Here is a 26977-nt window from a genome sequence, read left to right as displayed (position 1 = left end):
AAATAAATGTATATGACTCTGGGGATGCATGTTTAAGATTTTTACTAATCCAAAAGTTGAGACCGTTATAAAGCTTAACGACTACCAAGATCTTCAAAGTTGTGTTTGTCAGTTCCCTTGTCAAAATGAGCATGCAGTACATACAGCCCTAGGTTTAAATCCTTCATCCCACGAAACTGCACACACAGTTACCCTAAGCCAGTTAACAGATTATGTCGAGGCATCTGTAAAGGCATTTAGTCTCAGCCATAGAGAACCACTTCTGTTGACTTCCAATATGAAGGACCAAGCACAGGGAAAGGCATGAACATCAACCCAGTCAACTCCCACCTTTTATTCCTCTTTTTACAAAGCAATATTTTGTAAAATGATGTGCCCCCATGTTGTAAAAGTTGAGGACGTATGCTGGTACTCCAAAAGGTGCATGTGCAACAAATGTGATGGTTCATAAAAACAAATCAAATGCCACCCAGGAATACGCCTTGCTTTATAATCTTGGCCATTATCTTTGCACCAAGGAGATCACTAACAGTTAAGTTGGCTTTTCAGGATCATTTGAATAATGATCAACATGCCTGTCTGATATCAATGGTCTTATTTACCAAATTAGAATATTCAGAAAAGACTCAGAATCTCCAAACACAGTGGCTGGAGGCTCACGTGTGCTTCGCCTTGGATCCACGGTGTCGCCTAGTAGGTACTCTGTAAATATTTTACAAGCGTAAACAAAATCATCCTTAAGAATCTCTGGGGTAATAAGTTTCCAAATAGAAATAAATAAAATTTATTTAATCTATTTCTTGGAAACTTATGTATTTATGTATACTTAGTTTTATCCTTTCTACTACATAAATTTGACAACAGTGATTTTATATGTAAACTTATTAAACCACCTATATGAGAGTCCACTATTAAAGAAAAATTCTATATTTTTAATCATGTATTTGAGAGACTCATAGTAGAAATTTATATGCCGTCAATGGAGACATCAATCAACAAAATGATAAGCAAAGGTTAGAGGTTCAAGACACAGGGTCAAACAATATTTTAAATTATTGAAGCAATATTAAGGCAAGACAGAGCAGTTGGTAACGCCCAAATGACATTTCCTCTGAGAATCTACCAAAATAAGAAGCTGATCGCACTGAGGTTTTCTGTGAGTTGTAGGCAGGCTCTGTGCGCCCTCAATGGTGGTGTGCTGCATGAAGCCAAGCTACCAGAAGATTGATGCTCCTGTGTTTGAGAGGCTCTAATATGCACTTCTTAGGCATCTCTCTCTTTTAAGCACCAGCACATACTACATTTCAAAGGTTAACTAGCATCTTGAATCTGCCTAAGAATGTAAACAAGAACTCCCAAAATTATGCTTTCCCATTGCGAGTGGGGAATGGGGAAGAGAGCAAAGTGATCCTTTCTAAATCAGATGGAAAACATTAAAAAAATCTTATAAGTCAAGGACATTTTGTTCCAGGATTCATTAATAATTTAAGCACCACTGAAATGCCACCACGATATATAACCAGTTGAAACACCTAAGTTGCACTATGAAACAGCCACATAAATGAAATGCCCCAAACTACAGTGATAAAACAGTAACTGATAATTTCCACATTCATTGTTCCCACAGTGGCTATTATCAGGCCCCCAAGCGCATGTAGAATATTATTTCATGCAGCTGCATATGGTGTTCAGTTTACATTGTAACATTCACTGCCCTGAGGCTCAGCTGCAATTGCTGTGGGAACCACAGCTTAGAATTTCCCAACTTCTGGATGTGTGAATATCAGCTCCTCTATTGCTTTATTTTGTTGTTCTGTACTTTTTTAAAGCTGTGACAGAACAGTTACTTTTAGCAAGAGTTATACACTGAATTCCATTATAACCATAGCAAATGAAGCTTAGTTACTATATATGTCAAATCAACAGTGAAAGCCTATAAGATTCATTTAAACTACACAGTGTTAAAAACTTTCCAGGCGAGTCAATATACTTTTTACTCTTTCCCTTCTCTCCATTTTATAGCATAGTGTCATGGTTAAGAGCTTGGGTTCGAGAGTTAAACAGATCTGGGTGTGAATACGAACTCCACCATTTCCCAATTTTATATCCTTAGGCAAGTTATACATGACTTCTTTTAAAACAAGGAACAAGAAAACATCTTCTTAGGACCACTGAGAGGAATAAGATAACCCATGTCACAAGCATAGCATGATGCCTGATACACAGTAATTGTTCAATAAATGTTAGCTGTTATTGAAAAGAGAAATAAGTAATACATGACCTATAAAACAGACTTCAATAAATGCTTTAGGCTAAATTACACAACTTTTAAGAGTATATATTCATCTATTCGTATCTTGTGCCTTGTAATACGATTTAATGTAAAACATATTACCTACTCAATTAAATACAAAATATATTATCTGCATTTTATAAACTTGCATCAAACTTGCTATTTGTTGTGCTTTGCTGTATAGAAAACACTTTCATTGTAAAATGCCTTTGGAATGAGAAAACAAAAAATAAACAACTAGAGGCTGTATTCAACCAAGTAAATGACAGGAGGAGGAAACACAATGGGTTATTGGTTGAGGAAAGTGATGTCAGGAACTGTGAAGGCTCTATGATTTTACCCTACCCGAAAGCTCAAGTTAGTCTGCCATAGCTTCCTGGACACTGGCAGAAGAAATGAGGCTCCTGGGTCAAGGACAAAGGACAGTTTATTACAGCAATAGCATTAGCCAGAGCATCATCTTTTTATGCACTGGTTCCTCAAGCTAAAATCCTCATGAGGTGATGCAAGGGTGGCCAGAGGACACTGCACGCAAAGAAGAAAGCTGAGCTCAGGGAACCCGAACCTTTTATACAGACAGTAAGCATGCCTGCTTCTTGCTATCAAGGGAGACACTATGCCTGTCTTCCAAGGTTGTTCATATGTACATTCTTGAAAGGATAGTCCAGAAAAAAGTCCTCTGTTCTCAAGATGTACAAAAATGCAAGAGAACCACAGAGAATTATCTTCCAACAACAGAAGTGTAATCTAAGTACTGCCAAATGATAGCATTTGTATAATTACTGCTAAAGTAAAACTAGGAATATCATTAACAAGTTCTCTATGACAATGTGTTCCTAACAATAACATTAAAATTCTACCAGAGGGGTCAGCCCCATGGCCGAGTGGTTAAGTTCACGCACTCCACTTTGGCGGCCCAGGGTTCGGATCCTGGGCGCGGACATGGCACCACTCATCAGGCCATGCTGAGGTGGCATCCCACATGCCACAACTAGAAGGACCCACAACTAGGGGACCTTGGGGAGAAAAAGGAAAAAAATAAAATCTTAAGATAAATAAGTAAAAACTTATTAAAAAAAAAACATTTCTACCAGATAAAAAAGTCATACCTTCTACATCAAGAAGAAAATTATTTTTCAGCATAGAACTCTATGCTCAACCAAACAAAAAAATCAAGCATGAAAGTTGAAAAAAATTTCCAGACGTGCAAAGTCTTCACTTCCCATGGACCCTTTCACATAAAGCTATTTTTGGATGTGCTCCAGGAAATCCAATAAAACAATGGCTAGAACTCAAGGAAAGTTCCAGAATATGGGGCAGCCCAGAGAAGCGGTTTAGAGCAGCAGGATGGAGAGGTCTAGGAAGTCAATCTCCATGAGAAAAAAGAAATTAAAAATTGGGCTGATATTTTGGAACATTTGGGAAATATTTTGACTGACCTACCTGATAGAGAATGTGGGGGAAAAAATTAAGGACACATACAGAGAAAACAAAACAAATTCCAAAGAGTCAAAGCAATTAGATTCAGGAACAACAGAAGAAAATGTGTAGGAGAAGAAATTATTCAAAGTACCTGCTTGGTTATGCAGTGAGCAATCCTTACACTGCCACACGATGTGACACTGGCTGTTGATTTAACTTAGACTTCTGATGTAAGAATACTAAGAGGATGGGAACATGGAAAGCGCAAGTGGCATAAGAGGAAAAACTCTCATCTTCCCTAATGGCAAGTCAACAGATGTCAATAACTGGTAACCAGGAAAGAGGAACATAAATATTTTATTGAGACACAGTAAAGACCAGAACCAAGATCCGCAGTAAATGAAAGTTGCTGCCTCTGGGGAGACGGACTGGGGGAAGCAGCAGGGGTACAACAGAGAGACTGCTAGTTTTTCATTGGAAGTCTTCAAGTGTTACTTATTTCATTCTGACTACATATTTGAAACACCCACCGGGGGGAGAGGGGCTCTTTAGGTCCAACTAAATATCTACTCTCAAGACCCCAATAGGTCACCTGGGATCAGATTTACTCCAAGGGATATAGCAGGAAACCCAACTTGCCAGCAAGGCAGCATGCTGCTTTTGTCCTTGGAAGGAGTGGTTGGCACAGCTGCCCAGGAGCTCTTCTTGTGGGCCCCCATGGACAGCTCAGGGGCAGGGAGAGAGACTGGACTCAGACGGCCGCAAGCACGACCCGGGCTTACCTGCCGCAGGGAAGCCAGCATCTCTTCTAACAACACCAGAGGCATAGCTGCTGTCAGACACTTACAGTTTTTAGAGTCTAGATGCAGTCTACCAATCAGAGGTCACTTTTTCCATACAATGATAGCTATGCAATTCTTTATCAGGTTTCCAGAAAAAGGGAGCCAAAAAATAATCAGTTTAAATTCGCAGCATAAAAGGGAAAAGATTTTGTTAACCCTTTACCCAGGCTATTACATTAGTAAGCAAATTTTTTAAAACGATGGAGAAGTCAGAGTAGTCAAAGCAGAGAAAAGAATGAGAGAAAATGCTTGTTGATAAGCTTGGGTAAGAAGGACGAGTTTTAGACCAGGTTAGAAATTCATATTAGACAAGTGGAGATAACAGCATTATGTGAACCTATTTGTTCCCTGCTTCCGGTAAAAATTAGTAATCTTACTCTCTTCCATAATACTAATAATACAAAGGCTGACCCTCAATTGAAAAAGCCCTCAGGACCCACGGAGGATACCTTCTGAAACCCAAGCACTCACATGAACTGTGTGTTTAAGGAAACTAAGTTTGGCTAAACTCCTAATTATCTTTCTAATATCAAGAATTATCCAGTTGTATTTTTTCCCACTTAAGTAATAACTATCTTCTCAACATTCTCAGGTTAAAAAAAAAAAAGCTATCCATAAACTTAAGTGGACGCCATCGCAAAGTAGAGGATTTTTAAGTAGAACACAAACATTGAATCCCGCCTGCATCACTCACCAAAGAAAACCAGACCACAAACTTTGTAACTGGCTTGTTTACAAAACAAAGACGACAGAAGCAGGCTGCCTGCTTTGCAGGCTCAGGATAAAGCTCCACCCAGAGACCAACCACTGGCCTCTCTCGGTTCCAACTTGGAGTTCCAAACAACTAGAAATTCTGAAGAGTTATTACTTGAAAGAAAAGCCTGCAATTTTAAGAAATAATTTATCATTTTAAAACATTTTATAAAATACTCAAGTTATACCTGCCTACTTAAATTTCTTGCATATCTACCTTTGATTTTTATTGCTTAGGAAGCACCAAAGGAAATAAAAGTTCTTTCTAATGGTACCCTATTAAACAGATTTACAATATTTTTCCTCAAGTGTTTTATTATTAAACTTCACAGTAAAATAATTTAATTGGTTCAACTATACTGCTACAAAAATACTCAAATAAATGGTCTTTTCATACTTTTTAGAGTATCTCCAAGATTTCCCAAACTTGAGAGACATGTTAACTATTAATGAGCTACAGTATCTCAGAGAAAACATTTATTCGGATGTTGACAGCATTAATTAAACCACTTTTGGGGGGATCACTCTTGGCGGAAAATAATTCCCAGGGAATCTGTGTCCAAGTCCCCTAAGTGTCACAGGCAAGATTCCAGAAGGCTCTTGTGTTCATGTTGCCACTACTTGATTAATTGGTCAAATCGCCAGGGAAAAGTAATTTCCCATCACATGAGGAAAACAATTGAAAACATCTGGGGGAGGAGGCCTTCACAACTGAAAATGATAAATATATAGCAACCTTCTAAAGACACCACATCAGGAACTGTGCTATGCAATTTTACTCAATGATTATATATTCCAGTAGAGGAAAAACATTTATGAAAAAAACCTAAGTCAAATACTTTTAAGGACAGAAAACACTAGATAATAAATAAGACCTTTTAAAATAAAAATATCTTCTTGGATTGCAGAGGGAAATTAATAGCTGCTATACTTTTAAATGCAGTGCAGTTCATTATAACATAAACTGCGCTCCATAGAACTCAGAGCTCAACACCAAATAATTCTGGATTACTCGAAGAATTATTCTGTACCCATGATGCTGAATATTATATGTGACCTTCATCCCCTCGACCGGATTCCTAACATTCTCATCTCAAGCAAATACTGATCAAACGGAATGCCAAACGCAGTATTTAACACAGTCCATGAAATTTCCATTCTCACAGAAATGAAACATTTCCTGTCTTGAAACCTACACAACATGACTCCACACAACCCAAGGCAAGAGAAGAGTCTTTAAAAGAACAGATGGTGCTGATCTATGAAAGCTATCTAACTACAGAGAACAACAAAAAGTGCGTATCTTTGCACCTGTTACATGCAGTGAAATCTCAAAATTAAGTTCCAAAACTATTAGTATATTATTAGGATTTGGGGGCATGGAGAAATCTTACTGGAAGATACGTAGTCTAACATCCAGTCATACACTGCAATCTCTCTCTTCACTTTCTTCTTCCATTTTTCCCGTGATCTATGATACACACAGGAAGCCTTACACAATAATGCTAAGAATCACTCAAGTCCATAACAAACCCTAGCATCCCACCCGGCATCATCTGCCTCCCTCTTGTCCTGCCTCCTTGTGTCCCAAACAGATAACCACTCACGTATCCCTCACCACTTCAGCCATATGGAGGCCGCTTGTTTTGCACGCAGCACCCTGCTCCATTCACAGTTCCCCGACCACACACCAGTGGCCACATGCCACCCAATAGGTGACATGATTTAACCAGTCTAATCAGTCTGGTTTCAGGTGTAGCTGCTTATCAGAATAACACTCATTTGTTTTCTTTTGAACGTTCCAGAAAAAATACTCTGACTTACAGGTTGTTGAAATGTACGACTTTGTAATCTGACCAGTCTTGCCTTTCTAACAGTCACATTCTAATGCTTACTGAGGTGACATTTTGAAATGTTTTACTTTGGGGTGAAACAAGTAATACATGGGTGAGTAAACAATACTTATCTCAGTGGTATATTTAAAAATTATCCTTTTACAAAACCATATATAACTATTTTCATTCAAAAAATCAATTTCTCCTTGGCTTAAAAATGCTTTCAAAATTAACTAATTTATTAAGCTAGGAACTAAATTAATTTTTAAGCAAACTTATTTAAACAAGAAATAAACAAAAAAACCTAAATTAATATTTCTTGCTAGTGATAAGCACAAATCACTTATTAAAAACTTACAAACTATAAAACGTGTAACAAAATAAAACATGGTCATTGCTAGTACATATTGAGGGCTTCTGACGGGCCAGTTACTGAAGACTCCACTTCTTTAGTCCTCAACACCGCCTCAAGTTAATCCTCCAAACAACCCTTAAACGTATTTCAATAAACAAACACAGGGAATTTTTAATGAATTTTTAGTTTGTGCGAAGTCTTTTTTCCAAATGATGTGGGGTCGGTGAGCCGAGGAGTCGAAAGAAAGATTTCTTAGACTCTTAAGATCTGGCAGTAGTGCTCTTTTATATTTAGAGAGAAAAATAGCATGGGGACAGGACCCATGGGCAGTCAGAGCTTCTGCTGTCGCCGCTTCTGCTGCCCCCGCTGGCATAGGGACAGAGCCCATGGGCAGGCAGAGCCGCTGCTGCTGCCCCCGCTGGCATGTGGACAGGACCCACGGGCAGGCAGAGCTGGTGCGTGGGGACAGGACCCACGGGCAGTCAGAGCTCCTGCTGCTGCCCCTAGTTGAGGGTTAGGGCTAAATTTAAGGCATAGTTATGTGAGTTATCTCTTTACAAGACAAAGAATATGTAAAAAAGTTAAAATGGTATCAGTGCTCATATGGTCTGGCCATTTGGCGGTCCCACAACTTTTAGATAAGAATCAAACCGGATTGAGTAAATGGCAGAAGTCACCACTTGAATTTTATCCTTGGCTAAAGACAAAGGAGGATTTGGGGGGGGGGGGGTGGGGGTCAGTTACATGAGGTTGCCAGACAGTAACCAACTTAAGTTCTTGCCTCTGGCATTGATTAAGAGCTTCTAGAGATAAGACCATCCCCCCCTTCTTCCTGGCACAGAGAGGGAGGCAACTTCACAGATAGAGGTTTCCCTTAGAAATGTAAATGTCTCCCAACAAAGGGGCAAACAAATTCCACTCCTTGGAGCCTGAATCTCATGTGTAGTTTTAAAACTAACCAGCCTAAAAATCCTCATCATAAACCATTTTAAAATTAAGCAGCCTAAAAATCCTCATCACAAACATAAATGAGCAACATAACCACGTGACAAGTTCCCAATGATCTGAGCACAATGTAGTTTGGATAATAAAACTGTGTTGTTGACGTGCAAAACATTCCTTAATTAGGTTTACTGAGCACTCCACATGACATTCTATCTACAGCTATCCTGGAGCCACCAGCACGTGCAGAAGTTTAACCAAGAACTGGTGTGGGGATGAGCTCTGCCTCTGCCCTGCCCTTACCCATCTCACCAAGCCCTGCTCTCTGCATCTGAATAAAGGGAACAACACCTTTATCCACCTCCTCAGCTTGTTGTGATGGACCCATGGATATTACTTACCCAAAAAGCACCTTGTATGTAAAAATAAAACTTTTAGCGAAAAGAGGAAGAACCAATTTTACTAAAATCTAGAACACACCACAAAGTGTAAATACACTCTTTCATTTAATCCTCCCAACAAGGTAGCAATTCTTATTATGAAGAAGTTAGGCCTAGAAAAAAAGAGTTTATGTTTCTCTGCAGTGGCAGAGCCAGGACTTTGAATAGCATCAAGGTCTGTGGTTCCTCAGTTTCACCATGTTTTTTTCACTCTGTTTCACTCAGAAAAGAGTAACCCAGAAATATTAAGTAATAAATACGACCCTAGCCAACTAGTTAGCACTAAGGCCAGGATCTGGGAGAAAGGAAAATATAATAAAATTTATGTTGTAAACATTAAATTCTGAACATAAAATAAATGTACTTTCACATACAGTGAGAATTACTATTAAAATATTTTTGTGCAAATTTTCATTTCAGGAGAAACATAAATAATGAACATCAGGAGATCTCACCAGTGGTTCTTTGTGGGCGGCAGGATTACAACTGATTTTTACTCCGTCTTTAGAACATTAAGTATTTTTACAATGAGCATAAAATCTTTTAGAAATAAAGGCTATTTTTATAGTTTTTTTAATGTTACAAATTACTCTTATTACATAATATCACTACATTATAATTTCTCTGAAAAGTGACTCTGCAAAGAATGGAGGGCCTGGAAAGAAAACAGGACAGTCTAGGGACATAGAAAGACTGACGTTGATGTAGATCATATTCAATCAGTCCCAGAAACCAAACAGAGAGATTTTTTAAAAATCAGTGTTTCGGGGTAGTATTCTGGATGGCAGAAGAGTTTAAGATGAGAGAAAGACTGGTAAAACGCCATATCAAATAAATTAGATAATTACAAGAAGTTTCAATTAAACAGAATCAAAGAAAGAATGAGATAAGAATGAGCAAGAGTCGCTTGGCAAATCCATCGCTGGGCTGTGTGGTCCACAAACCCTAACAGGGCTTTCACCAGGGACCGAGCGAGATACTTTCGCCCCTTTCCCTTCAATGATAAATACATATCTCACCATTACTAATTTTGAAGGGCTTATTAAGAAAACATTTTGCAGGCCCCAAAGTTCCACACATCATTATTTTAAATTGTTAATAAACAAGTAAAGAGCAACACATGGGTCCTATATCAAAATCCACTCATGTAAACATATAGTAGAATTTGCACTGGTTTATTACTTTCCAATGCAATATTATAATTTCATAAATGCAATGTAGTCATTAACTTATTTGAAACCAGTAAATGCCTTCGATAAAGTAAATAGCTTTCAAAAAAGAATCTCGCTTTCACTCAATTTTCTAGCTGAATTTAACGAAGACAAAGCCAGTCGGTAGACCTCCTGGGGATCAAGAGATTGTGTTCTCTCAAATAAAATGAAAGCTAGTATATGTTTGACACAAGGTACGGGGCAATGATAATTAGCTTGAATGCTCAAATCATGGTTCAAAATTTTATAATAAATTTAGAGTAACATTAATACAACTAATTAGCTATGTATTGTTGCATTGTCCTTAATGCCAAGCAAGTGATAAAAATGCCAAACAAAAATTAAAATATTAAATAAATACTCTAAAGTATTTAATGTGTCATATTTGGTATGGCACCTTAGCCTGTTGGTTAAAAACAAGGATTCTTCCTGCAGAATGATTTTGACAAAGCGTGTAACTTCTGTGCCTCAGTTTACTCATTTGTTAACTGGGAAGAATAATGGTATCTACTGAGGATCAAATGAGTTAATTAATGTAAAATACTTGGAACACTGCCTCATAACTAAGTGATAAGGAGGCGTTCAACACTGCCTTCTACATAAATAAAAGGAAACTAAAACTTGATTTATAACGTAACATTTGGTTTTTAAAACAAGTCTGTCTTCTTTCTCACATGGAACCAAAGTGTGGTGACAGCGATCAAGTATGCCGTGCTCTCTAAGACAACACTGTCCTGGTAGGAGACGATTTCTATCTTTTCCACCTTACCTTTGGTATTTCCTTCCAGTTTTTTGAAATCATATAGGTTTTCTTTGTTTACACAGTAATAGTAATAAAGTGTAAATATTTTAATTACTGTATCATTTTATCTCAAATTTTACAGAAACCACTTCTAATGATTTAATATTTCATCAGTTCATTTACCATAGCACTTTTGAAAACTCCAAGAATGATGGATTTCTAAATAAAAACATTTCAATACTTAGACTGTTTCAAATGACATGCTCATCCTAAGGTACTTAGCACCAAATTACTTTTTAAAAGGACCAAACCAACTGATGCGGTGACCAGTCTCACATTGAACTGTCCATTGCACAGCTTTTATTGTTTGTACTGGAAAGCAGTTCTCCACCAGACTCTTGCATATTTGCATATCATGAGAATAGAGAGAGCATCTCCCTCCCAGCCATCTTACTGCCCACTGTCAAAGATTCCAGTTTCCTTAAGCTCAGGGCTCCTCTCATACAACATAACCCACAGAGCGTGCAGGCCTCCTTCTGGGCCCACTGGCAACATTTCTCTGGGTCCTGGGGGTGAGGGGTATTGAACCAAATCTGCTGATGCTTGTGCTGCTTGCTGGGCTGAAAGGAATGAAATCTTTCATCTCTGACCCGGAAGTCTCATGTCTTCTGTCAACATCCACGAAACTGTGGCAGGCTGTTAGCTTGCAAATAGGATAAAATCTTAGACCGTTCTCGGCTCTTGACAGGCTGCCCCAATACCCACCTACACCCTCATACACACACATGCCTTATTTAATCTGACCAGCAAGAGGCCTTGTTGCTATTCTATTTGAATTTAAGATTACTAGTGAGTCTGTTTGTGAACTGGTCACATATACTCTTGGTGATTTATCTATTCATCTCACTTCTATATTTATCAGGACCTTATTTTCTTCTAGGTATTTTAACAAAATCTTTATACACTGGTAATATTAATCTTAGCTGACACATAGATATTACCAATTTATGGTTCGCCTTCATTTTATGTAAAACGGAGGTGGCGATACAACAGAACAGTACTTTACAAAAGCAATTTGCCCCTTTCATTGCTTTCCTTCTGGGTTTCATAAGGACCTACGCTTCACTTTCTGCCACCTTTGCTCTCACTCATGTCCCAAAAGATATCAACTGTCTGCTCTAAGGTGTAACCTTTAAAAATATTTCCAACCAAAACCAGTTGGAGGAAAGAACTATTTAGCAGTGGTGATTGCTTAAAATGTCCATTTCAACACACTTATTACTAAAATTTCTTGAATCAGAGAAATGAATTAAATGCTGGGAAATCATTTCACTAGATTTAATAACCATATCATTTGCTTTTGATTACACAATTTGATCCAATTATGTCAGTACTTTTGGTTTCCTCAGGTTGTTCCCTTGGGATATAATTAAATCCAGAATTCATGATTTGCAAATGGACTAAAAAACTCCAGCTTATTTTATATGAAAGATTGTCTTATCAATATTTACTAGAAAGAGATGCTTCAGAGTAAGAGACTTACTACAATTTTTAGTATAAAATGATTGCATAAATGATATATAGGGCAAATAAAAAATATAAAACACAACAGATACTAGTTACTTCCAGTTGCAAAAATAAAAGCTTTGAAATATTTATTTAGGTTATACTCAGGGATGGAAACTGGTTTACTCTTGAAGTATTTACTCCTGAAATGTTCAGATAAAAGAGGATCAACTTGTCTGCTTATTTGTTCTCCAAGTAACAGACCAGGTTGAACTGGACTACCAGTAGTGGGAATCTCCTCTCCTGAAAACAGAGTTTATCAGGCAATACTTCGGTTTGGTGGAAAACAGACTGTGTAACTAAGAACAAACTAAAATAACTTTTAAAATACTGGACAGTAAGTATATTTTTTAAAAGCCACAACACCTACCCATTTAACACCAGGACTCCAGAGTGCTGACGTGTTTAATGTGTAGGAACAATGTGCCAAATCTTCAAAGACAAAGAAAAGGGAAGTACATTGAGAGCCTTTCACACTTGCCTGTAAGTCAGCTCAGCCTTTGTTATTCGGATGAGCTTTTCAAGGCCAGGGCTACCTTTTTTTTCCCTTACTGGAGAAATCTTTTGAATACCAAATACTATTTTCCATTCAAAATCCTGAATCTGTCATTAGGCAATTTCTTAATTTAGTCTCATAGCTCTTTCATCCTGATTCTTCTTTCTCTCTGTGATCCCTAATTGCCTGACTCAGGGATCTTACCAGCGGGCTGTGTTTCTCCAGCCCTGGCCGTCCCCTGGACATTAAATGTGAAACCCACTCCTCTTTGGGCCACCCTGCTTCATCTCGGTTCTCTATCGCTTTGAAAACCACCTCTACATCTGAGAACTCTTTGTACAAATGGGATTGTGGGGGGATTTTTTGTGCCTATAAATATTCTTGAGTTCAGCAAGTCCAATATTAATAAAATTTCAACTTCTCAAGAGAATCACTAAACCATGTGAAAATTTGTGACACTAGTAATGAGCTGCAAAGCTCAAAGTAGTGAATCAAACGTACTTGACTAGCTCAAAGGGACGTGCAGTTTCAGACTGCACTTCTTCTAACAGTGTAAAGAATGCCATTAAGATCCAAATCGTATTTTAAAAACAGAAGCATGTATATTGTACTCCACACGCCTAAGGAGAGTCCTAACCCAGCCCAGGTGTCTTCCCGAAGGACTTAGAACTCACCATTAACAATAAAACACCCAGAAGAACACTGGGCCCTGCCTGGCTTCTCTGAAAGAACTGTTAAGTTGGAAAGGGTCAGTTTTCAATCACATCCTCAGGTCCAAATCCTGGGGTTTCTATTGAAGCAATGTCACTAAGAAAGCACCGGGAAATGTAGCCTGAGAAGATAGATTGACCCAAACATCCCCCCAAATCACAACTGTCCTGGGGCCCAGGGAGAGGAGGTGAGGGTGGGCAAGGAAAGCAGGGGGACACAGACACACGGAAACGCATCTGGGAAAACTGGGAGTTCAATCACTCGGGTTAAAGACAAAACTCGGTGCAATGAATAGACTGTCAAAGCAGTGACGTGGAGGAATGCCAACAACTCCTAGGAACTGCAGTGAAGACGGAATTCAACCAGGAGAGCACGGATAACTGCCTAACAACTGGCTCTCCAGAAAAAGGGGGAAAGACCAGATTTGGAGAGTTTGCCCACACCTGTGATACTATAGAGGAGGAAGACATTTCCTCTACCCACTGCAGGTTCTTCTGGCCTGAGAAGGAATTAAATTCACATGACACAGAATAACAGGAGAAAATTAAACAGAGCTTTATAACATGTATACATGGGAGAGGCTCAGGCAAGCTGAGCAACTCTCCAAAATGGCCGAAGCCACCACCTTAAATATCATCTTCAGCTAAAGACAAAGGAGGATGTTGGGGGTGGGGGGAGGCAGTTATAGGAGGTTACCAGACAAGTCCAGTAAACAAGGGTCAGGTTATTACACAGATTTAAGTCCTTGCCTTCTGCATTGATAAGAGTTTCTAGAGATAAGGTCATCCCTCCTTCCTGGTATAGAGAGGGAGACATCTTTACAGATGGAGATTTCCTTTACAATATAAATGTTTCTTAAAGGGTAAGTAAACTCTGCTTTTCAGAGTTTCTTTCTTGTCAGCAGTTTATTAAAAGTAACCAGCCTCAAATAATCCTCATGCCAAAGAGACATACCTTGGGGTGGCCAATTCCCATCCCCCACAATACAAACACACCGCCACTGGCAGATTTCAAGCCACTGACATAACGTCACTGAACACAAACAGATGCACCACCAGGCAGGAGCCAGCTCTGTGAATGATCACCGAAGGGGTGTTGAGCACCATTAGAAAGAAAGGAAAGAGTTCTCAGAAGACTAATAAATAAAGAAAATCAATAATATCAAGTATCAGCACTCCTTTTGACACTTAATCATACCTGGCCAGATTATTGCTGAGTTTTGTTTTATATCCTAATAGGGATACTCATATATCAGATGTTTACATCTTATTTGAACCAACTAACAAAAGAACTATCAACCAATCAATTTATAACCACCACCACCCTAACAGCAAAGAACAATTCTTATCTAAAACTGACCTTGAGAGGCTAGCCCGGTGGTGCAGCGGTTAAGCGCAGACATTCCGCTTTGGTGGCCTGGGGTTCGCCGGTTCGGATCCCAGGTGCAGACATGGCACCGGGTGGCAAGCCATGCTGTGGTAGGCATCCCACATATAAAGTAGAGGAAGATGGGCACGGATGTTAACTCAGGGCCAGTCTTCCTCAGTAAAAAGAGGAGGATTGGCAGCAGTTAGCTCAGGGCTAATCTTCCTCAAAAAAAATTAAAAATAAAGCTGACCTTGAATTGCATAAAAGGTCCGTTAGAAAGGGGTTCAGAGACTGCAGGGCATTGCGTCACCTCTGTGACACCCAGTGAGACCAGAGACAAGTGTCCCCAGGAGGGTTCACAGGTGGGGTATGATGAGGATTTTAGGCTGGTTACTTTTAAAACTGTGGATGAGAGGCAGGCTCCGAGGACTGGAATTTTGCTTGCCCTTCTGAGAGACATTTGCGTTTGTGAAGGAAGGGGAGATGACCTTGTAGGGACCTGAAATTGGCCACCCCAGGATATGTCTCTTTGGCATCAGGATTGTTTTGGGCTGATTGCTTTCGATAAACTGGGACAGGGAAGGAGGCTCTGGGGAGTGGAACTTGCCCTTGTTGGGACACATTTCATTTGTAAGGTAAATCTCTATCCGTAAAAGGTGCCTCCCTCTCTGTACCAGGAAGAAGAGGAGAGATGACCTTGTCCCTAGAAGCTCTTAATGGGGAAGGCAAGAACTTAAGTTGGTTGCTGTCTGGCAATCTCATGTAACTGGTTTAGGGTGGTGGCGTCTAACCTTTCTAACCTTTACTTAATCCGATTTGATTCTTGTCTAAAAGTCATGGGATCACCCAATGACCAGACCCCACCTGCACTGATACCATTTTAACTTTTTTTCATGTTCTTTCCTTTGTCTTGTAAAGAGATGAATCACATACCTATGCCTTAAATTTAGCCCTAACCCTCAACTCGGGGCAGCAGCAGGAGCTCTGACTGCCCGTGGGTCCTGTCCCCACGCACCAGCTCTGCCTGCCCATGGGTCTTGTCCCCATGCCAGTGGGGGCAGCAGCCCCTGCTCTGCCTGCCCATGGGCCCTGTCCCCATGCCAGCAGGGGCAGCAGAAGCAGCGGCAGCAGAAGCTCTGACTGCCCATGGGTCCTGTCCCCATGCTACACTATTCTCTAAATAAAAGAGCACTACTGCCAGATCTTAAGAGTCTAAGAAATCTTTCTTTCGACTCCTCGGCTCACCGATCCCGCATCAGGGTACAGAGCACAGGCGGCATTTCAGCCCATCTCTCCCCTTCAGCAGGCACCTAAAAGCAGTGGCCTTGAGCATAAAAGTGCTTTTCAGTGTTTAATAATTAACCTGTTAGGTGCATACATTTTGAACAAAGCATTTTATGTTATCTTATGGACATTTTAGTTAAACACTGAAAAGAACTGCATATGGAGCAATTATCTCAGAGGATAAAAATGGGTAGGAAGAAAGAAAACATCTATTAAGAATGGTAATAACGTTCAGCACCTTCATGAATGTGCCAGGCCCTATAAATGTGCCATTTCTAGTCCACAAACAGAGAATTGCAGCTCAGAGTGGTTAAGTAATCCACCGTTTGTCACACAGCTATCAATCCACTGAATGAAGTGCGCACAGGTAAATCTACCATACTCAATGGAGAGCTCCTTGACAGCAGGGCAGGCGGCCTGTAAAATGTGCAAACGTGCACATTCCCAGCACCACAGGGGTAAATGCAAAACAGAGTTTACAAAATAGGTGTCACAGGCAGGGAAGGAGCAGAGCACCCACAAGCAGCCTCCTGTTATCTCGCAGCCAGATGTGCTCTGAGCAGACATAGCTGGGCTGGAGGCACCGTGGACAGGGGTCCAGGAGCACAACCCCCTCCTGCGACACTTCACACATGTAGAAGCAGGGCAGGGGAGATGCTGCAGAGACCGTCTTAAATAAGCAACAAGAGCTCCCTGGTGAAAACGAGGCCAGAAGAAGGCAGCCTGCAGAGACAAGAAGGCCTTCCAGGGAGCAGACTCAGCCATTCATTAAGCGTGCATAAGGCCAGGCTCTCCCCCGGCATCTTCCACTCCCAAATCTAACTCGGGTCCTGATTCGAGTGTCCTGGGAGGCACCAGGTTACTCAGGTAACAACGTAATGCAACGCAAAAATGAAAACATGGCCGGACCCTGACAGATATGAACATCAACATCCATTTCTTGCAGCTAGAATGCAGAATGTGAGACTATCAACAAATAGAAGTGGTTATAGATGAAACAGCACCTGAGTTTTGTGACCTTATATTCCTCAAATAAAGATTGTAAGGTGGGTCTGTGAAATATTTTTTACTTCATGAGCTGCAATGGTCACATTCACAAGAATGAGTTTACTTTGCCATTTTAAAGAAAATGAAAAGAACTTGGATTACATATAATTTCCTTTTTCCCAAAATTTTTATTTTGAAAAATTTCAAACCTACAGAAAATTGAATAAACACAGTCAATACACCTAAATGCACTAACTGCTAACATCTGTCTACTCTCTAATAATATGCTTTATTTTTGAACCATTGAGATTAAGTTGCCATATATATTCTTAAAGGTGACTTGACAAGAATGAATGATTTTCAAAAATAGAAAATGGAATTCAACTATCTAGGTTAATTTGGAATTTAGAAAAATTTTTGTAAGAACTGATGGGAGCATATATCTTAATGGTTTCCTATTACCAACTGCATTGATTTCTGTGCAGCTTTTCTGATGTCTCCCCCCAAAAAAAAAAAGAGAGAGAGAGAGAGAGAGAAATTAAATTGCAAAAGATTAGAAATTCAGGCCCAGAGATTCCACAGGTACTTTTCAATACAGTACTAATAAAAATACCCTAGGTTTACAAAATTGCAATGTGATTTTATAAAATTTCCCATGTAGGGACATGCGCAGTGACCAATCTAGAAAGAAGAAAGTTTCATTTTCAGAGTGTGTGGAAAACAGCAAAGAAAGTCCAAATCAAATTGTAAAGAATAAATATAATTTTTGTTCAGTAGAAGCACACTTATAAAAGTTTTTCTTAACTCTATAAAACTAAATCTATTTCATAATTGTACATTTTCAAAGTTTTGGATGGACTAATTCTGAAAAAAACCAATTCTACATGCTAGACGGATGAATGATAAACTTTGAGAGTTAAAGTGTAAATTTTTAGTGTCTATCATGAAACTCTTGAACATATGAAGTGCCCAGATGGGGCCTCCTATGGATTCTTCATTGTGGACATCGTCCACCTTCCTAATGGGAACATGAAATAACTCCTACTCTACCAGACTTAATCTTTTGTCTCATAAATGGGAGCAAATAAATTAAAGGTCCATTTAAACACCCATGATTACTGTTCTTCAGAAAATTAATCTGTTTTAGAAATCTATGAGTCTTTCCTGAGTGACCACTTTCAAATCATGGCATTAGACATGAAGACATTTATCTGGTCGTGTTCCATTTTCAGAGGACAAGTGATTCCAACCTTGTCCCTTGAGAGTGCGTTAAACTGCTCAATAAAAGACACTATGCCTTTATAAAATCGAATATGAAAAATACATGATAATTTTTTAATATTAAATTATTAATTTAAAATTGATCATCAAGTAAATTTTAAAGCAGATGAGTGTTGAGAGAAGAATGGGAGAGAAGTAATGCAAAGAAACATCCTCGAGCAAGGGAAACCAAGCCCCAAGTTTGGCAGTGTACGCGTCTCTTCAGTAATTTTTTGGGATGTTACAGGGGGTGTCGTAGGGAGTGTTTCCCCATGTTTAAGTCATCTCATAGCAGATTAAACTAGCGCTAAACTCTAGAATAAAATAGGGACGGCTCATTTCACCTCCAGGATTCTATTCCAAGTCCCCTCTGTAGAATTCATCATGGTGGCAATTTGGAAACCATCCCTCTGGCTCCCTTTCCATGACTGCATATACATGACATGTCCACATACTCTGGTATAGTTTTTATATGAAATGAAACATTATATATGCTCTGTGAAACATGTTCTTTTCACTTAACAACATGTCTTGGAAACCTTTCAATACCTTACAGATATTTTTACCTCAGTTGTTTTAACCTCTACAGAATATCCCATAGTACAAATATAATGGATATAGCCACTCTTCCATTAATGGACAACAGTAGCTTGTTTCCAGTATTCTACTACTGCAACCATTAACACACTTGTCCATGTGCAAACATTTCTGTAGGTTGTATTCCCATCAGTAAAATTTTACAATCAAAGAACAGATATTGCCCGAATCACTTTCAGAAAGCCTTCATCAATTACATTCCAATCCACAATGCATGAGTGTGCTTACAGGGCCACATCCTTGAGAATATTTTCTATTACAAGTATTTTTAATTTTTGCTAGACTATAGCCAAAAAAATCAATATTTTCATTTGCATTCCCATGATTCCTAGTGAGGGTAGCATCCATTTATAAAATGACAATTACTCTTTCATTTTCTTTGAAAATAAGTCAAAAAAATTTTTAGAACAAAAGAGCTTCATTAAGCCAATATGCTAAAGTGAAAAGGAATTTTTATTCCTACTTGTTTTATTAAATGATGATAGCATTTAACTTTAACAACCAGTCCACGTGTGGGAGACAGATAGCCAAACAAGCGTGTATGATTGTCAAGAGAATGAAACAGATGACCACATGGCCCATGATCATGATTTCATAATTTTAAAATGAAAAACACAATTTATCTTTTAAAACAATCCCAAGAAAAAGTTTAAACTGAACTAGTATATACTAGTTCTTAATATTATCAATTTCTATGATTCATATACAGCAGAAAACCTGGTATCCATGGTTTATTTGAGACATAATTGACATAGAACATTATATTAGTTTCAGACAGATGTACATTATTCAATATTTGTATATATTGCAAAATGATCACCATAAGTCTAGTTAACATCATCACACATTGATACAAATTTTTTTTCTTGTGATGAGAACTTTTAAGATCTACTTTCTTAGTAACATTCAAATACACAATAGAGTATTATTAACAGTCACCCACATTGTGACCATTACATCCCAGGACTTATTTCTTTCATAACTGGAAATGTGCACCTTTGCACCACCTTCACCCATTTTGCCCAACCCCCACCCAGCTGTCTCTGGCACCACCAATCTGTTCTCTGTATCAAAGATGAAAAGAATTCATCTTTTGGGGAGTTTTTTTGTTTGTTTTTAGATTCCACATATAAGTGATATCATATGGTATTTGTCCTTCTCTGACTTATTTCACCCAGCATAATACCCTCAAGGTCCATCCATGTTATTGAAAATGGCAAGATTTCATCTTTTTTTTTTAATGGCTGAGTAGTATTCCATTGTATGTATATACCACATCTTCTTTATCCATTCATCCATCAATGGACACTTAGATTGCTTCCAAGTCTTGGCCGTTGTGAATAATGACCAATGAACATGCGGGTGTAGATATCTTTTCCAGTTACTATTTTCATTTCCAAGTTTTTTTTTTTAAATTCATTTTATGAGCATACGAATCACTACCCCTTGGGGTAGACAGTGGGTTGAGTTTGACAAATGAGAACCTGATAAAGACGCTGAAGCCTTTCCCCAGGACTAAACTCATAAAACAAGATATCTTCCTTAGGAATTCAGGGAGCTCTCATCCATCTATCCACTTATTTATTTATTCAACAAGTGAATGCCTATGACATTCCAGGCACTGTCCTAGGAGTTTGGGACATGTGAGTGAACAAAACAGACAATATTTTTGCCCTCCTAAAACTAACGTTTTAATAGGTAGGGACAGAAAATATACAATAAATATAAGAAACAAGAAAATTATATGTATGTTAAAAAGTGCAATTAAATATTCTATTGAATGAGGTAAGGGGAACTGAGAATGGAGCAGGTGGGAAAGTGGGGACGTGCCCAGGGTAACAAGTTCAAGTTGTAAATAGAGGTTAGGAAAGTCCCGGTGAGAAGGTGAGATTCCAGCAAAGATTTGAAAGACTGGGGAGAGTTAAACAAGATGTCTGGGGAGAGAGCATTCCAGGCAGAGGACCAGAGCAAAGATCCTAACAGAGCCTGCAGAGTCAAGGGACAGACCTCGCAGACTTCCCAGAACACATCCAGGGACGCCCATCCCACCCCCAGGAATCTCAGTTTACAGAGAGTCTATCTTTGTCTATACAGTTTTAGTAAACTAGGTAATAGCATGGGTTTTAGAGCTAGAAAGACCTAGATTTGAACGCAAAGTGTTTATTTACCATGAGACCCTTAGCAAGTTATATGACTTTTAAGATTCATGTTTCTCCTTCAGAAAATGGGAATAATAATGCTCAACTTGACCTCATAGGTTCTGTATAAGGAAAATGTATATAAAGAGCTTAGCACTGGGATCTCATGAACAGCATAGTGATTATATCGTATAAGAAAATTCAAAGGTGCTAAGAAACTAGGTTTTAATTGTTCTCATCATAAAAAAAGAAATGATAATTATGTGACTTGCTACCGATGTTAGCTAACACTACAATGCTAACCGCACTGCAAAACGCAAATGTACTAAATCAACATTTAGTACACCTTAAACATACACAATGTTATATGTCAACTACATCTCAATAAAAAATACATTAAATAAATGAGCCCATACTTTAAAAAAACATTTAGCAGAATAAAATTCAAGAAATGGTAGCTCTTGTAATTATCATTAACCAAAAGTTACCGTAACTAAATACAAAACAGAGATGCACATACACACTGACACAGACACACTAACTCTCAGGGTTAAAAAAAATAAAGCCAGTCCATGCTTTTGTTATTATTAAAATTGTTTTTATGAGAACTGGAGTATTAAGAAGTTAAGTTATATAACAATTACTCAAGTTTTCCAGACCACCTTAAAATCACAATGATGTTTTTGTAATTCACAGAATCGTTATTACAGTTCAAATATTAACAACCTGGCAAATTTATAATCACATGGGAAATTGAAAAGAAACCATAAAACTGTGGTCCAATTTTTATCTACTTATTCGTAGGAAGTCCCTAAGCAATATTATTCTAGCAAAAAGCAGCTCACCACAGATTGAAGATTAACCTTTAAATTCCCTTTTATTTTGAAGCTCATATATAGTTCTATATTTGCAAGGGTTATATACCATAAGGTATAATGATTTATACATTACCATTTTACCTAAGAGCAGAAAAACAATAGAAGAAAGAAGCTAAAATTTGATGATAAGCAGTTCCATCATCGCATTACACAGAGCAATGCATGCAAAGGGTAAAAAAGAAAATCACCAGCCATGTCATGTTTTCTACCAAATAAACACAAAGAGTCCCTTAGCATAAACAGAGATTTTAATAGTCAGAATCCCTTGGGATAAGAATCAAGACCAATGTTATTTAATATATTCATAGTAATTTGTTGGAAGAAATAGACAACAAGATACATTCCAGTAACACAAAACCATTTAGGTCAGTGGAAACCAGAAAGGTCTTTGAAAGACTCCAGAAGGAACTAATCAAATATGAAGCATGATGAAATTTGGCTTATTAATGCAAGGATATCAAGGTTCTCTTAACTTTACATTTTGAGCACAGTCCTATCAAATGAGCAATGGCTTCTTCCCATTAGCAGGCAACTAGGCAACAATCCGGTCTATCATTTGAAAAAACAAAACAAAACACCTCCCTTTTGTTTCTCCTAGTATTCCAAGTTCTATACCTCCCATTTGTTCCTCAACCCCCTCGAAATCTGGTGCATGTCCCTCTGTTCTACTGAAAGGGTTTTGAGCCATTTTTAATGTCTCGATCATAGAAAATCACATCTTGATTATTAACAAGACCAATTGATTCTTCCTCCTAATATCTATCAAATTTATTCTTTCCATCTCCACTGCAACAGTCTGGGTTCAGGACATTATTTCTTATCCTCTTCTGGGCTTTCTCTTCTCAAATCCATCTTCAGTATATTTTAATAGTTAAAGAAACATGTATTTTGAACCAATGTGACAGACTTGACCCCTTTTTTCCATCATCAATATTGTCTCTGCATATTATATATTTGTATACTTTCACATTCGGGACCCAATTTAAATTCTAGTATCCATCTTGTCCACACATGAACCCTAAATCCTCAATACACCAGATTACTTACCAACAAAAATTCCCTCTACTTTCGTGTTTCTGTAACCTGGCTCTACCATGTTACCACTGTAATCCTTCGATACCCAAAGTGAATATCTATTTATCCAAAGTGTCCTACTGTTTTTGGGTAGAGTCCCTGAATATCTGGCCAACTGTCACATCCACTGAAATGTTCACATCATACTTTTCACCCATCTCTGTTGCTTCATCACAGGCACACAGTGATTCCAGTCCTCTGCTGACCCAATGCACTAGAAGGTATCTAAGACCAGGGGTGGAATTATTTAGGTCAATACTCAGTACCAATACCTGTATAGTCAATACTATAGAAACGTTTAACTGAACAAAAACAAAAGGGAAAATTTAGTATTATATTTTCAACTATAGAAAAACTGGCTTTGGAACCAAAATTTAATCGTAAATATTCATGTTCAAAGAATGCTCCTCTTTGCAAATGTACCTCACGTTACTTTGAACGGAGGAGGCCCTCATAAGTTCTAATTAAAAGACTAGTCATAACCATGAAGGGGAGCAGAATGAGAGTGATCCCAGCCATGTAGAGGTTAGGAAGGGACAATGGGGTGGGGTGGGCAGTTGGGGGGGCAGTTGGCAACTGTATGGCACAGGAAGGAAGAAACAGTCAAATACGCTGTATTGGCATGTGGAAGCAAGGGACAGCTGGATAGAGAGTTGGAACATACCATGGCAACGAGAGATAGCTACGAGAGAGAGCAAACAGACCAAGGCTCCTGCAAAAACATGGCTTCAGGCAGTAAAACCATCCCCCAGTGCATCTCCATGAGTGTCCCAACCTTCAAGACAGGAAGCCTGATTGATGAAGAACGTCTCCCAACTACCCCTCATAATCTAGAATCTTTGACAGTAGAATAGATGGTTGTATGTAATTTGCTTATTATTCTATCCAACAAGGCCTTATATTTAAAGATAAGAAGCAAGTTGAGTTCCTAATGATAGAACATAACTATCAAAAGTTTATTGCAATCACTAGGACAGGGTGAGTGGCAGAGAGTAACAATAAATTTTATCTTAGGTTTTGATTAGCAGATTATGTAATTAAAATAACCAAAATTTATTGAATATTGAGCTACACGATTTTATCTAATCCTTACAAAAGTCAATGAGATAGGTTCTATTATCTACCATTTTACAAATAAGAAAATTGAAACAGGAAAGAGTCAAATCAACGTGACCAAGGTCACACAGCTAAAGGCAACAGATACGAAACTTTTTCTGGATTGACAGCATAAAATGTTAACCACTATGGTATGATCATTAAAGCTCTGAACAACTGTATTAGGAAGAGAGGTAATTTGCCCAATTGTCCAGAGGAGAAAATGGTGGCTCAGAGATGTAAGGCTAAGAAATCTCTCAGAGAGGGAATCAAATCTAAGCCTTCTAACTGTGGGCATATGATCATGTCCTCATAGGGTGCTACACACAGCGATAGCACCAGAACCTCTTTTACTCAATAGAATGAAAATAACGTCTGAGTTGTGTGATAAAAACTGATTGGTATGTTGTGGAAAGATCATTAACTGAAATAAATGACTCAGATTTCCTCAAAATTTTATCACACTCCTTTTGTTCAAGAGAAACTTTGGAATATCAGTTTTCATTAAGTGACCATTTCAATCCTGGTTCTGCTCCTCTAAGAAACTAGAGATGGAGGAGCTCACTCAAGATTCCAGCTCAGAAGGAGGAACTAAGATTCAATCTTGGTCCATCTGACCAACATCCCTGGTCGAGCCACCCCATTTTCAAGCATAGTATTGTCTTAGAGTAAGCAGCCAACACACATGTGATCAGAGATTGAATTAAGGCATTAATGACACACTGCTAATTCAAAAAGCAGGTGGGGGGGGGGGGCATCTCAAGCAGAAGGAACAGAATACTTATTTAAAAGGAAGGAACAGTGGCCCAATGGAGCATAGGATGTACATGTGAGATTGTGGCAGGAGATGAGGCCTGAGAAAGTTCACTTGGGATTCGGACTGCAGAGTGCAGAGGACACCAAGCTGACAAGTTTAATTTTAAATCAGAGTTTCTTCATGCTTTTAAACTTGGGGGTGATGCAATGCAAGCCGTAGTTGGAAAGATTAAGCAAATAGGAATATGCGGAACTGACTAAAGAAGGAACAGATAGTAGAGGGAGTCAAATGTGACATCAGTCCATTCAAAAGGAGTATGGCTGAAATGAGAACAGGTACTATGAAAGGAGAAAGACATGTGTGCAAGAGTAAAAGTAGAAGATACGGTACACCTGGCAACAGATAAAACATGAAGGAGGAGAAGAAAGACAAATTTGAAGCCTGTGAGACCCATAGCAAAATTACAAGAAATAAGAAAATCGGAGACAATTACAGAATTTTCTAGGTCTGGGAAACATTTGGAAATTAGCTATGCACAATTTCCCAGGGGGTGAGGTCATTCTGGCATACAGAGGCCACGGTGTGTTGCACAGGTGGATGCAGAGTCAGGTCCAGAACAAGGAGTTCAACTCATATTGCCTCCACTCGGGAGAAAGCATATAAAGATCATTCAAAGACATCTAGACAGAAGGAATCAGCTAGCTTTAGTAGGCAGGCACAAGCCTGGAGGGAAGGGAACAGAAACTAAAAGGTCCCACCACGGAAAAGCATATAAAATCCCATCTAGAGAAATGGCCCGCACACACAGGCTGAGCAAAAGGCAGACATTTCTATAAATAATATAACGAGTCAGCTTAGATACAGAACGTCAGAGAAGCCAAGAGGAAGCCTTCCAGAGTGCATCAGATTCAACGTGGCTGGTAAGCCCCTTACGAACAGCGGAGAAAAGCTTCACAAGAAAACACTTTCACCATCAATAAGAACTCTTCGCATATTTTAGTTACCACTTCCAATATATTTTTAAAAATAAGACCTAGGATCCATTCTTCTATTGAAATCTACAACAAAATGTATAATAAAAGTTAACTGTTAAATAATAACATACATACTAACACAACTTACCCCCAAGTCAAAACTGAAAATTTTTAAATTCAAATAGTCATTATATTGAGCCACAGAAAAAACACCAAATCATTGCCTACGTCATGTCCAATACTAGACAACTAGATTAGCAAAAAGTTTAACACACAGCTCAATGGAAAAATCTCTTTAAAATAACAAACACGTTATTTTTATTTGAATTGAAACATATTTTTCTTGGCCGACCTACAAAAATATGTTTCTAAGAGTTCAGGACATTAATGCCGAAGTCTCAGCCAAAAGTTTATGAAAGTATTACTGAATTGGGTCTGTTTATTATTAAAATACAAAGTTCTCAGGAAAATTGCTTTCCCCAGGGACTTCAAATATGAGTAAGTCCAAAAGCCTAGATTTCTGCTGATAGAATCTAACATTCCTTGCCCTCCCCTCAAACTTTCTCCAATTTAATCTAGAAGAGATCCTGAAAAGTTTAACACTCAGTGTAAGGAAAGAGATACTATCTATGGAAATAAGATACCTTTTTATCAAAATGCTTGCTATAAAAATGTTTTAAGAGAAGAACAGTTTTAGATACACAAATTACAAGCAGATGGATAGCCCCTCGCAATTACAGATGTATTCACTGAGAGTACAGTAAGCTTACATGCAAATGTTGGGAAAGAGATCTAATGCACCAGAAGTTTAGACACGGCTCCCTCAAAAACAAACAAACTCCCTGAGAAATAGCTATGGGCCACGCCCTCATTAAAAGAGAAAGACACACAACTAAAATGAACCCTGGGAAGCGCTACGATGGAAACAGAGTAAGAAACTGCTATGCACACCTTACT

The 26977-nt window shown here is 38.5% G+C and overlaps 1 protein-coding gene across 33 annotated transcripts in view; it reads right to left on the bottom strand.

Moving 5' to 3' along the window:
* PARD3 (par-3 family cell polarity regulator) overlaps nucleotides 1–26977 on the bottom strand; it is a 612530-nt gene that overhangs the window by 264992 nt on the left and 320561 nt on the right. The gene's annotated exons all lie outside the window — the stretch shown is intronic.

Source organism: Equus asinus, chromosome 29 (genome assembly GCF_041296235.1).
Source record: "Equus asinus isolate D_3611 breed Donkey chromosome 29, EquAss-T2T_v2, whole genome shotgun sequence".
In the NCBI taxonomy this organism is placed as follows: Eukaryota; Metazoa; Chordata; class Mammalia; order Perissodactyla; family Equidae; genus Equus; species Equus asinus.
This window is presented reverse-complemented; position numbering and strand designations above follow the sequence as displayed.